The sequence below is a fragment of the Natator depressus genome, chromosome 7 (genome assembly GCF_965152275.1).
Source record: "Natator depressus isolate rNatDep1 chromosome 7, rNatDep2.hap1, whole genome shotgun sequence".
Lineage (NCBI taxonomy): Eukaryota > Metazoa > Chordata > Testudines > Cheloniidae > Natator > Natator depressus.
The window spans coordinates 14,711,336-14,723,794 of NC_134240.1; the positions used below are offsets into that span (position 1 = coordinate 14,711,336).

Here is a 12,459-nt window from a genome sequence, read left to right on the forward strand (position 1 = left end):
CAAGAGTAAAATGCCTGCAAGCTGCATTGAGACTATTTAAAAACACCATAAGAGAGGCTCAAACTAAATGTATACACCAAACAAACAAAACAAAACAGTAAGAGGACCAAAAAAATACCACCATGGCTAAACAGAGTAAAAGAGGCGGTTAGAGGCAAAAAGACATCTCTTAAAAATTGGAAGTAAAATCCAACTGAGGAAAAACGTCAACTCTGGCAAGTCAAGTGTAAACATATAAATTGGGCAGGCCAAAAAAGAATTTGAAGACACAAAAACTAACACTACTTTTTAAAAATACATTAGAAGCAAGAAGCCTGCCAAACAATCACTGGACGATTCGGGTGCTAAAGGAGCACTCCAGGAAGACAAAGCCATCGCAGAGAAGCTAAATGAACACTTTGCATTGGTCTTCTCTGCAGAGGATGTGAGGGAGATTCCCATACCTGAGCCATTCTTTTTAGGTGACAAATCTGAGGAACTGTCCCAGATTGAGATGTCAGGAGAGGTTTGGAACAAATTGATAAATTAAACAGCAATAAATCACCAGGACCAGATGGTATTCACCTAAAAGTAGTTCTAGAATTTCATATTTGAGTTCTTTTGAGAATTTTCAGAACTGTGGTAGGTAAGCTCTCTGTTAAACCAGATGATTGGAGGATAGTTAAGCTAATGCCAATTTTTTAAAAAAGGTCCTGACAATTGCTGGCTGGTAAGTCTAACTTCAGTACTAGGTAAATTGGTTGAAACTATAGTAAAGAACAGAATTATCAGACATAGATGAACATGATACCTTGGGGAAGAGTCAGCATGGCATTTGAAAAGGGAAATCATGCCTCACCAATCTATTAGAATTCTCAGAAGGGGTCAACAAACATGTGGACAAGGGGGATCCAGTGCATACTGTGTACTTAGGTTTTCAGAAAGCCTTTGACAAGGTCCCTCACCAAAGGCTCTAAAGCAAAGCAATCAGTCATTAGATAAGAGGGAAGGCTCTCGTGGATTAGTAAACTGTTAAAAGATAGGAAACAAAGGGTAGGAATAAATGGTCAGTTTTTAGAATGGAGAGAGGTAAATAGTGGGGTTGCCTAAGGATCTGTACTGGGACCTGTGCTGTTCAACATATTCATAAATAATCTGAAAAAGGGGTAAACAACAAGATGGCAAAGTTTGTAGAGGATACAAAATGACTCAAGACAGTCAGCTTTGACCTTAACTGTGAAGAGTATAAAAGGGGTCTCACAAAACTGGGTGACTGGGCAACGAGGCGGCCAATTAAATTCAACGTGGGTAAGTGCAGAGTCATGCATACTGGGAAATAATCCCAACTATCCATACAAAATGGGTATAATTTAGGTGTTCCTACTCAAGAAAGATCTCATCGCAGAGAGAGAGTCATCACAGATAGTTCTCTGAAAACATCTGCTCAATGTACAACAGCAGTCAAAAAAAATTAAGAGTGCTATGAACCATTACGAAAGGGATAGAAAATAAGACGGTGGCGTTATGATATTTTCGAACTCCATCTATGATACAGCCACACCTCGAATACTACATGCAGTTCTGGTCACCCAATCTCAAAAAAGATGCATTAGATTTGGAAACAATATAGAAAAGTGCAACAAAAATGATCAAGGGTATGTAACAACCTCCATATGAGAAGAGATTAAAAAGACTGGGGCTGTTCATCTTAGAAAAGAGATGACTAAGGGGAGACATGAGAGAGGCCTATAAAATTATGAATGGTGTAGAGAAAGTGAACAGGAAAGTGTTAATTACCCCTTAGCATAACAAGAATTTACCAGGCAGCAGGTTTGAAACAAACAAAAAAGTACTACTTCACACAAGGCACAGTCAACCTGTGGAACTCATTGCCTGGTGATGATGTGAAGACCAAAAGTATATCTGGAATCAAAAAATAATAAGCTAAGTTTATGGAGGATTTGGTCAGTCAATGGCTATTAGCCAAGATGGTCATGGATGCAATCCCATGCTCTGGGTGTCCCTAAATCTCTGACTGCCAGAAGCTGGGACTGGACAACAGTGGATGGATCACTCCATAATTACCTGTTCTGTTTATTCTCTCTCAGTGGCATCGGCCACTGTCAGAAGACAGGATAGTGGGCTAGGTAGACCATTGGTCTGATCCAATATGGCAATTCTTATGTGCTCAAGTGCCAGTTTCCATCTCACAATAGCCCACTAGTTACCAGATAAACAAAATGGAAGGCAAAGGGAAACCACTGGGAGTTGTTTCTGCAATACATACTCTACAGAAACTCTGGGCCAGATTCTTTCCTGTGCTAATATACATTTGGTGCAGGACCCCGGGGAGGAGGCTTGGTGGGTGGGGGGATATCTGGAATTAGTTATGTCTCCAGCTGACCTGTCCCAGGCATGACATAGTTACAGAACCCTAGAGGCTGCTCTAATTTAGGACAGCTGGCTACAGTCACGTGCCACATAGGAATTAGGTTAGTAGAGCTCCACTGTGAACGTAATACTCCTTATCTCCTCTAGCCTACCTTAGGGGAAGCCAGCTGGCATAGGAGTCTGCACCAGTAGAAAATGGAGGTTCAGCAGCAACAAGATTCCTTCCTCTTTGCATCATTCAGGCAGCGCCAAGGGGATAGAAGTTGTACTGAGAATCTGGACCACTGTTACCTTCTACAGAAAAGCTTCAGTGACTCATTAAATCTTTCATAGGAGCCTCCGAAAAAAAGGCTATTTAAAAAATGCTAAATATAAAATATTATCTAACAAAAAAGCTACTGACATTTGAATATTCCTCTGGCTGTGATCAGCTCTGCCCTCAATCAGTAAAGGCAGCCACCTTAAATTAACAAATTAAACCAGGAACAAACTCAATGTCAAAGAGAGAAACAGGGCAATTGGAGCAGAATTTTTAAGCAAGCTGGAAACTGTACTTTTAAACAACATGTAGTTTCTCTTTTCTTTAACAGTATTTACTACATTCGTAGCCAAATGGTGCTCAGGAGTTTTAATACAGCAGAAAGTCAGCACCATGCAGCATAGGGTTAGTTTGCATGACAGGCTCACGTACTTCGCTTATTGTTCCAGGCACTATCATTTGCCAGGCTCAGACTGTTCTACAGAGGAATTTCCCATAAGACTTCAGTTTGCAGCCCTACCCCCAATCTATTCCTGCAGACATTAAATAGATGAAGAACTGGCTGAGTGATAGATCTCAATAATGGTTGTCAATGGGGAATCATCATCAAATGGGGGTGTTTCTAGTGGGGTCTGCATGGATGCTATTCGGAACTTTTATCAAGGAACTAGAAGTATAAATTCACTGCAGACAAAATTTGCAAGTAAAAAAGATTGGGGGAGTGGTAAGTAATGAGGAGGACAGGGCAGTCAGACTGAGCAATATGGATCGCTCAGTAAGCTGGACCCATTCAAACAAAATGGGTTTAAATACAGCCAAAATGTAAATTTGTATGAATAGGAACAAGGAATGCCAACCACCCCTGCTGAATGGGGGACTGTCTCCTGGAAAGTAGGGACTTTGAAAGGGATTGAGGGGTAATAATGGGCAAACAGCTCCTCGTGAGCTCTCAGTGAGATGTTGTGGCAAGAAGGGTGAATGCAATCTCTGGATGTATAGACAGAGAATAGCAGTGAGGAGGGGATTTTATCTCTGTATGTGGCATCAGGGAGACAGATACTAGAATTCTACATACAGTCCTGGTGTGCACGTTTCCAAAAGGATGACGCTGACCTCAGTAGAACCAGAAGGAGAAGGATTTGGAAATTCAGGTGATACACAACTGACTACCCTCCTTTGCCTCTTGTGCTTGCAGTGAAATCTGAGCCTGCCCTAGCAGCAGCATAAACACCAGCAAATGGAGCTTGGCAGCACACACGGCAGGCCAGGCAGCAAGGCCAATCAGAGCACTACATCACAAAGGGGCAGTACTATTGTTGCCATCTAGAGGGAGAAGAGAGGATCTCCTTCTTCTTGATCCTTATAAATCACTGGTGGATGAGAGATATAGTACAGAGCACTGTTTACCAGGGCACTATTTACCAGACCACCATTAGAATCTTCTCTTTCTTTCCTTTCCCTAGAGGTCCTCGCCTTGGCAGAACAGATCCTAGTGCCAGAGCCCAAAGGTGTGATTACACAAACTTCCAAAGCAAGCATCTCCCACCTCTCTGCCATGCACTTATGAACGGTGACAGTCAGCTGGGATGGAGTCTCACATCCAAAGGGCATTATGCTATAACTGTCTGGTCATTACACAGAATTCTTAGACTGCGTCCCAGCTTTCAGAGAAATATAACAAAGCATTTTTATTGAAAACGTACTGTCTGTAGTGAATGCACAACCCTTACCCCCATTCTGTACCATTCTCCCACTCTTCTTTGGATTGCCTCCTTCTCACTGAATTCCAGTGCTATGGGTCATTCAGCCCTAGCTGAAATCTTTAATTTGCAACACTTATTTTTTTACTAAACATTCATTTATCAGCATTTGTCTACATATGGTTAGTTGGTTACTGAGATAACTAGTGCAGAGAAATTCTTTACTAGAAGAAACAGAAGATTTAGTACCTATCAGTCATTACACTGTCATCTTTCCTAATATAACCAGTCCTCTTGCACTCATGTTAGAGAAGGAGCTGTTTATCGTTAGAATGCCACTGATGACTTAAAGTTGTAATTCTACACCATGTTCCTGGGTAAAAGCAAATAAGTAATCATTCACCACTGATCACTGCAAAAGGTTTTGACCCATTTGAGAGCACCAAACTCTGGCAACATGGTCTGAAATAATTAAAAGTCAACACATATATAAGTAGACATCACACACACCAATTATCAACATAGAAATGCTGGGGCCACTTAGCACATCTACATGTATAGTTTTTCTTGCAAGTCTGTGCTTGTATCCCTTAGTGGTTAGCTCTGTTGAGATGGCTATCCACAAAATCTATGCTCTTGCTGGGCAAGAACTTACTTAGGAAGGAAAGGGGGGAGGAGGGGGGAAAAAGAGTTGTTGAGAGTAGTATGAGATAGTGTGCGTAAGAGGAGGAAATACAGGAAAGAAAAATATAAGCAAAATGAAAAGAATATTTTTCTATTGCGGAGATCAGTTATTCCAGTGATGGGCAACCTGCAGCCCGCCAGGGTAATCCACTGGCGGGCCGAGAGACAGTTAGTTTACATTGACCATCTGCAGGCACAGCTGCCCGCAGCTCCCAGTGGCCGCAGTTTGCCGTTCCCGGCCAATGGGAGCTGCAGGAAGCAGCGGCCAGCATGTCCCTGCGGCTCGCACCACTTCCTGCAGCTCCCATTGGCCGGGAACAACAAACCGCAGTCACTAGGCACTGCGGACGGTCAATGTAAACAAACCGTCTTGCAGCCCGCCAGCGGATTACCCTGACAGGCCATGTGTGGCCCGCAGGTTGCCCACTGATTTAGACAGTAGAGTGGCCAGTCTCAACGCCCATTCCACTAAAACAATAGGAGCCTGTCCACGTTTTCAGTGGGCTTTGGATCAGGCTCATAAATAAGACTTCTGCATTCTAGCTGCTAAGACATACATGCTTTAATACAAAAGCAAAAAGGTACTACAGCAATGGGCTCTTTAATGAAAAAAAATAAAGAAGTGAATATAGTACATGTAAGCCCTTTAATAAAGATAAAAAAGAAGCAGGTTTTGGAAATTTCACCATGGCATTAAAGAAAAGTGCTTATTTTTTTCAGAAAAGTGGACTTTCACTCAGGCATCTGAACAATAGAAACTGCAATCGCAGTTAGAGGTTGGAAAAAGACAAGAGGTCTAATTAGGATCCTTCCTAGCTTGAGCTCTGTAGGATTTGAGAAATCAACAGTAAGAGTGGGCTGGAGAGAGAGAGAGCGCGTGCGCACACACACGCGCGAACAAGAGGATATTAACTCCATATACTTTCACCAAGCCCAAATAATACTTATAACTCATTAGGTAGACTCCACTACTGTGTTGCTGGAAATTAGGTTCAGAGTCTGTGTCACTATTGTAATGGGTTATTGATCACTTCTCCAAGAACTTCATAGATCATGGGATTTCGAATCCATTTAATGAATGCTAGCCTTGATAAATATAGATAGTATTAGATTTCCCTACTTTTAAGCTTGCATTTTTCCCCTCACTCAGAGTTTATATTCAGCTTTCCATGAATAAACATCTCATTTAGCTATTTAATTCATAAATAATATTATTCACCTGTCCTAGGATTCTTGGACCAGTTCTTTTTAAAGAAAAGTAGCGTGCGTTCCTCAGTATGCTAAAATAGAGTATGCAGTGCTGCCAGCTGCTAGTAGTCTGCAAGATCCTGGGAGGTTTAATTCCACTTGTGTGCTAGTCTACTTTCCATATATGTGTATGTTCCTTTCTAGTCCTCCCTCAGAAGCGGCATCAGACCCAAAGGAAATGGAGTAAACACAGCTGGTTCTGATGGTTCTCTCACTTTTATTCATTTTAGACCAGAGTAACTCCACTGATTTCACTGGTGTTCACTCCTACTTTACACCAGTGTGAGATCAGAATAGGGTAGCCCAGGAATTGAGTAAACTCTATGCTAGACACGTTTATCAGCATACTGCAGGACCACACCTGGCTGGACATGCAGACTGAACTACCTCACACTGGTTGAAATGCCCCCTCAGACCAGAATTCAAGTCTCCCTCTGTCCATCTATCTGGGCTGTCTAGATCATTCGTCTCTCTAATAGTTCAGCATGGCAAGGTATTATGGGGAAGCTAGCACTGCTATGGCTGTTCTGTGGTTAGGTCAGTCGCCAGGGCTGTCAATGTTTCCAATGCACTAAATCGGTTTCCAAAATTAAAATTAACACTAAACTAAATTAGATTAAAGTGGGGAGAGGAAAAAAATTAAAAGCGAAGAAATCAAACTCAGGATCTCCTTATCCACCCCCTTGTGACCTGAGCTCAGAGGATACATGCAACTTTTTAACTTCTGTCTTTCCCTCCCGTTTGTTCTTGTTCTTAGCCTTAATGTGTCCAGTGTGGGTGTGAGATAGCATGTGAGAGTGAAGAATCTGCTCAGGAAGGTATGTGATGAGCAATTCAAAGCAATACAAGGCACTATAATCTCCTCATATTCTTCTCAGTGAGAATCTCTATGTTCTAGTGAGGACGAGAGGATGGAAAATGGTAAAATACAGGCAGGGTCTGATCAGAAACAGTCAAATTAAAAAAAAAAAAAAGAGTCCTATTCAATTACATCATGTAATGGCAGGCAGCTAAAAGGAGACAAGTTTTTGAAGTGTACTAGGATGGCTCAGGAATCTAACTCAGCCCTGACTTCTTTGCTTTGGGACTTTTCATCCCCTGGCTTACAGAAAAAAAAAAAAAAAACAGAAGAGGCACAGGGCTAACAGGTTGCCTCGCTACTACACAACATTGACCAGTGTGGCGAGAAATGGCAGCTGCATTTGAAATCTCTCCAGCAGCTCTGCAGTGCTAAGAGAGATAAACTCAGGTGCTGAGGCCTCACCTGGACTGAAGTCACAAGAAATATACCTGATCTTAACCTGGAAACTAGTCCACTTGATAAAGCCATCATATAACTGCTTCACTCAGAAGGAAGTTTATCACTTTGCAGCTCAGAATTCCACCCCAGTGTTTACAGAGCGTCTGCCCAGAGTCTGTAGGGCTCCAATCTAACTATATTGACTTTTCACCATCATGAACATAAAGCTTTGCATTTGTTTTTCATTTGCATTTAACTGCCAGTTAATTATTCTTCAGCTCTTTCAAGGAATAGCTCACTCGTTCTGCCATTGTTTAAACAGAACTACTGTCATCTATTAGGACTGGATCCAAGTACAAAACTGCATACTTCATATGGCATCAGACTAAATTGTGAAATTATCACCCTTTTGGGGGCCCCTTTGTTGATTTATGAAAGCAAATTATGATAGGATTTCTGCAGCTGACCTATGCATGGCATATGCTAAGAGAAAGGGTGCCTGTTACTTAGTCACTGAATAGAGGAAACTGAGCAGGTTGCAGAGGTGATGCATTCAGCGACTGGAAGATAATGGAATCTGTCACCCTGGGCAAGCGTATTTGCTTCCAGACAAGCAGGAACTAGAATGGAGAAGCAATTCACTTGCCTTTCAGGGCTGAAAGAAGATGCTGCCTAGCAGCAGAGAGGAAGAGGAAATCAATGAAATGGAGGAGTGAAGAGGGAATTAAAGGAATCAGAACCAATTCTCTATTCACTTGTTGACAGAAATCAATACCCAACATGGTGTTTGTCTGGTTTTTAAATTTATTTTATTTTCCTTTAGCTGAAGGTTCGTCATTCCCAGACATTTCAGACCACTGCTTTATTCAGACTCTATCCAAATATTTATACCCACCTGTAAACTGTCCAGGAGAGTACACTAACAATAAAGGGAAAGAATAAAGTTGTTTAAACATGATCAGAGTACATTCAAAGTGAACTGTGTGTGCATTGGTGTGTGTGGGGGGGTGGGGGATGGCTACATATTACACAAAACCAGCAAATTTGACTTTCTTGCCAACTTAATGTTTAAAATGGAGGTACGAACATAGCAGCATTAGCATCCAAAGAGCTTAAACAAATATAATTAATAAGTACACAGTCATAAGGTTTTGGATGAACCTAGAATTTGCAGAAGAATAGAGTAGGTAACAAGGTTCCAGTTTTCTGATCAACTTGGAAATGTGGTTACAATTCTTTGAACAAAGCCCAGATCCTCTGTGTTAGAAACTGGCAGGTCATCTTAAACCAGTTGTTTTTCCATAATCATCTCTGGGTAGCTCCTTAAATCTGTAAGGTAGCTGTCTGGGATTAAACTGCCATTCAAAACCATCCAATGCTGTCCAGTTAACTGTTTGTAGGTATTTGGGAACTCAAATGGGAAAAATGTTGATCCACCAGCAATCTGGACGTAGGAGGGAAATTTAAGTTGTTGGAAATCTTAAGAATGAAGGAAAATGTGTTTAAAAAAATATTTTAAAGGGTAAGGAATTAAAATGCCATTCAAAAGCCCACGTGTTCCTTGGTAAGAGAAGAACAACAAGCTTACATAGCTGCCCCAGCAGTAGCATGCTTCTCTCTTATCATATGCTACCATCTCTTTCTTTCGATCTCTGCAAAGAACTTATGCCATCCAGCAGAGAGGAGATCATTCTGGAAGGTGAATGCAATAGCTGGGGACATTAATCATGTGGTATTCAAAATGTGATTTGGATTTTGGCGGGGGGGGGGGGGGGGGTTGGTTATAGCATCTAACAAAGAAGGCGATGGCCAAACTCAACGTCCTGTTTCTGATGACTTCATAGTGCTCTTGCATATGTCATGTTTTATTCTTAAATATGTAAATAAAAGGGATGGGCTAACGAATATTGGCTTCATGGGGAAAGGATACAAGCGCCATCAGATCTAGGTGAGCAAGTGTCTGAAGCAGACTGATCCTCTCCCTAAACCCTTCTGAAGCAGCACAAAGTCATTAATAGACTCCTGTTGCTCAAAGGTTCATTCATGCATGTAAAGGACAGAGTTATTGTTTCAGATGGTATAAAGCAGACTGCTTTGCATTTCCAGCTCTCAAAGTATGATACGCACTAACATGAATAGCTGAGAACTACAGACTTTGTCGGCAAGTCCAGCATTTTTCATCCTTTACAGGCCAGATTTTCAGCTGATGGCTTTCACTTAGGAATGCGAAATTGCGCACACATGTGCCTGCACTTTGCACATGCCAGCACCTGTCCATGCACTAATGCTTTTACATGATCTATAAATAGTATAGTGCTTGCATGCAAGTTTTAACATATGCATCAGAAAAAACAATGAGAAAATGTGTTTAGGGATGCAAATCCTAATGCTTGCATGTGCAAGGATTCCCCCACCCATATCCTGGATCAGAACTTGGACAGTCAGTGCTAAAGAACAGGCCTCCGCTTTAGCTGCAAGTTATCTGGCACACTGTATGGTTGTTCCAGGGCCAGGCACTAAAGGGAGACCTGATTACATGCACCTGACCTAGTTACACATGTACTTAAATATCAGGTTGTTTATAAGGAACTCATTAGTATTTGTACCTGCAAAGCACAGGCGCACGTGTTTGTGCATGTAATTTTCATCATACATACGTGGATATCAGAGTAGCCAGGTTGAAATTCACCCCAGTGCCCGTGTTACTATAAAATTCAAGGACATTCAATGTAAGAGAGCATCCATAAGAGGGCTCACGAACATGTGCCAGACAAAATTACCACAAGAAAACTCTCCCAAGTTGCATTCTGTCTATATGTCTTAGATGTCTGTAAAAGATGAGGCTGGTATCTCTGTTTAGAAGGCATGTCCAGTGGAATTTGAAAGTACAGAGGCATGCAGAAATAAATAATGAAAACAAAATTCTTCAGACTCTACAGAGCCTCCAAAAAAGTTCAGTTTTGTTTGAAGCTTTAGCTAGAGCTGGTTTCATCCTCTGGTGTAGCTCTTTCTTGTCCGCATTCTTCACCATTAAATCTTCAAGGATTCTCCGTCTGCAGAGATAGGCAACACAGCATTACAAAGGAAGCAATCTAGTTGCTCTCTTGGAGACTTTATTTTTGTTTTATTGTCCTCTCTAAAATAAGATCATTCTTGGCTTAAGTAGGTGCCTAACTTTAAAACACATCACCGCTTCCATTGAAGGCAATGGTATGACTAACAAGTTTAAAGTTAGACACATGCTTACATGCCTTGCTGATTCTGGGCCTTACCCATGTTACATTTGCTACATTTTGAATGCTAATATTTGATTTCAAAATCACAGTACAGTATTTGGTAAAGCTTTCACAAAGCTAAAAGAATTAACAACTTTCTGTCTTCCTCTGAAAATGTTTTTCTTTATAGTAGTTCATAAGATGTATAGGAAGAGTGATTTAAAACACTAATTTACGTTTGTTAGTTCAAGGTTGTTTCAACTATTATATAGTGATTTCGAAGATGAAAAGGCAGCTTAAAAATATCCTTGAAAACTGAGATACTAGTTGCCCACAGGAATATTTTCCCCCTAAGCAGACTGCATGGAGGAGTTGTCACATATCTAGTTCAGTAACAGATATGGTTTAGTTATTAAAATATTAAATCAGAGAGAAGATAGATTCAATGCAAAAAAATTAGTTCAATGCATCAAATTACTGCTTACGTAAGTTATGTTGGGAATTATTTTGATAAAAATGGGGATGTTATTTAAAGATGTGACCAAGTCAGATGATAAATGAGATCCCATTTCAATTCTTCTCAAGTCTGCTAGTATAAACTCAATAAAACATAAAATATCACTCTTTATAGTGCATTTTCTTTTTTAAAAACTTATGCTTTTAAGATCGATGCCTGCAATAAGCAACCGTGTTTACTATATATGAAGATTTTACTATAATAGCAGTTTCTTCTGTGGCTCTCTTACTAAGCAAAGAAACACACACACAGAAGAAGGCAGGAATTATTGTAAATCTTTTACCATCAACAGCTGAGCGAATAATTCAAACAAATAGAGCTTCTTTTTCTGCTCACACAAGGTTCTAGGAAATTGCAATCTCCTTATGATTTTTTTTTTGTTACTTGACTTAATTCAGTTAATATCTTTTCCTTTTTAAATACAAGATGTATTGTAAATATGCAGAATTAAAGCTGTATTTCTTAGTTTTGTTTTGCCAGATAAATCACCTGGTAGTTCATCTGTTCCTTGACTGGAGGGGCACACTAGCTCTTCTAGATCAATCTACTTGTGTGTGCTAATTTATAGCTAGCTATCCACAAATATTTCAGCCAGAAGAACTCTCACCTACCTGCTCATGGGGAAGCAAGCTTGAATGGGTATATAAGACTGTGCAAAGCAAAGCTATTTAAAAATTCAACCAAATGTTCGTGGATTTTTTTTTAAATTCACCTATCATCAACATTCATTTGACATTGTGATGGTTGAGAGCAGGAATCATAAAACGGAAATACATTGCTTTAGAAAGGGGTCAAAAGGCTACAACTTTGCCCAATCAAAATTAGACAAGATAAGAATATAGAACAATAGATCCTAGTATTGATAGAAAGAGAACCCAGGAGCCTTTTACGGTCATTTAAGTGCTCATATGACGCTGATTGTCCTAAACAAGAAAGATCCTGTTTTCTGTGCTCCAGGACAGCCAAGGTCACAGATCTCATTCAAGCCTATGCATGCAATGTCTCACCAGACAAGGGACTAGTGTAGTTCATAAGCACTTGTCTCCAACTCTGCGTAAGTGGCCATTCGTTATCCACCAGCTAAAATGGAAAACTATTTATTTATTGAGCACTATCTCTGTGTGCCTGTGTACAAATAATTCTTGCCATGAAGATCTCATAATCTAGAACAGACTCAGAGGAAGGCATTTCAGACACACACAAGACCCTCAGAGACTTCAGGCACT

At 40.6% G+C, this 12,459-nt stretch overlaps 1 long non-coding RNA gene across 1 annotated transcript in view; it reads right to left on the reverse strand.

Annotated features, from left to right (window-relative positions):
- Positions 1–10,516: 10,516 nt before the first annotated feature.
- LOC141990402 (uncharacterized) overlaps positions 10,517–12,459 on the reverse strand; it is a 358,211-nt gene continuing 356,268 nt past the window's right edge. Inside the window, exon 4 of the long non-coding RNA XR_012640170.1 lies at positions 10,517–10,554. This is a non-coding gene — a long non-coding RNA (uncharacterized LOC141990402). The remainder of the gene's footprint in view (positions 10,555–12,459) is intronic.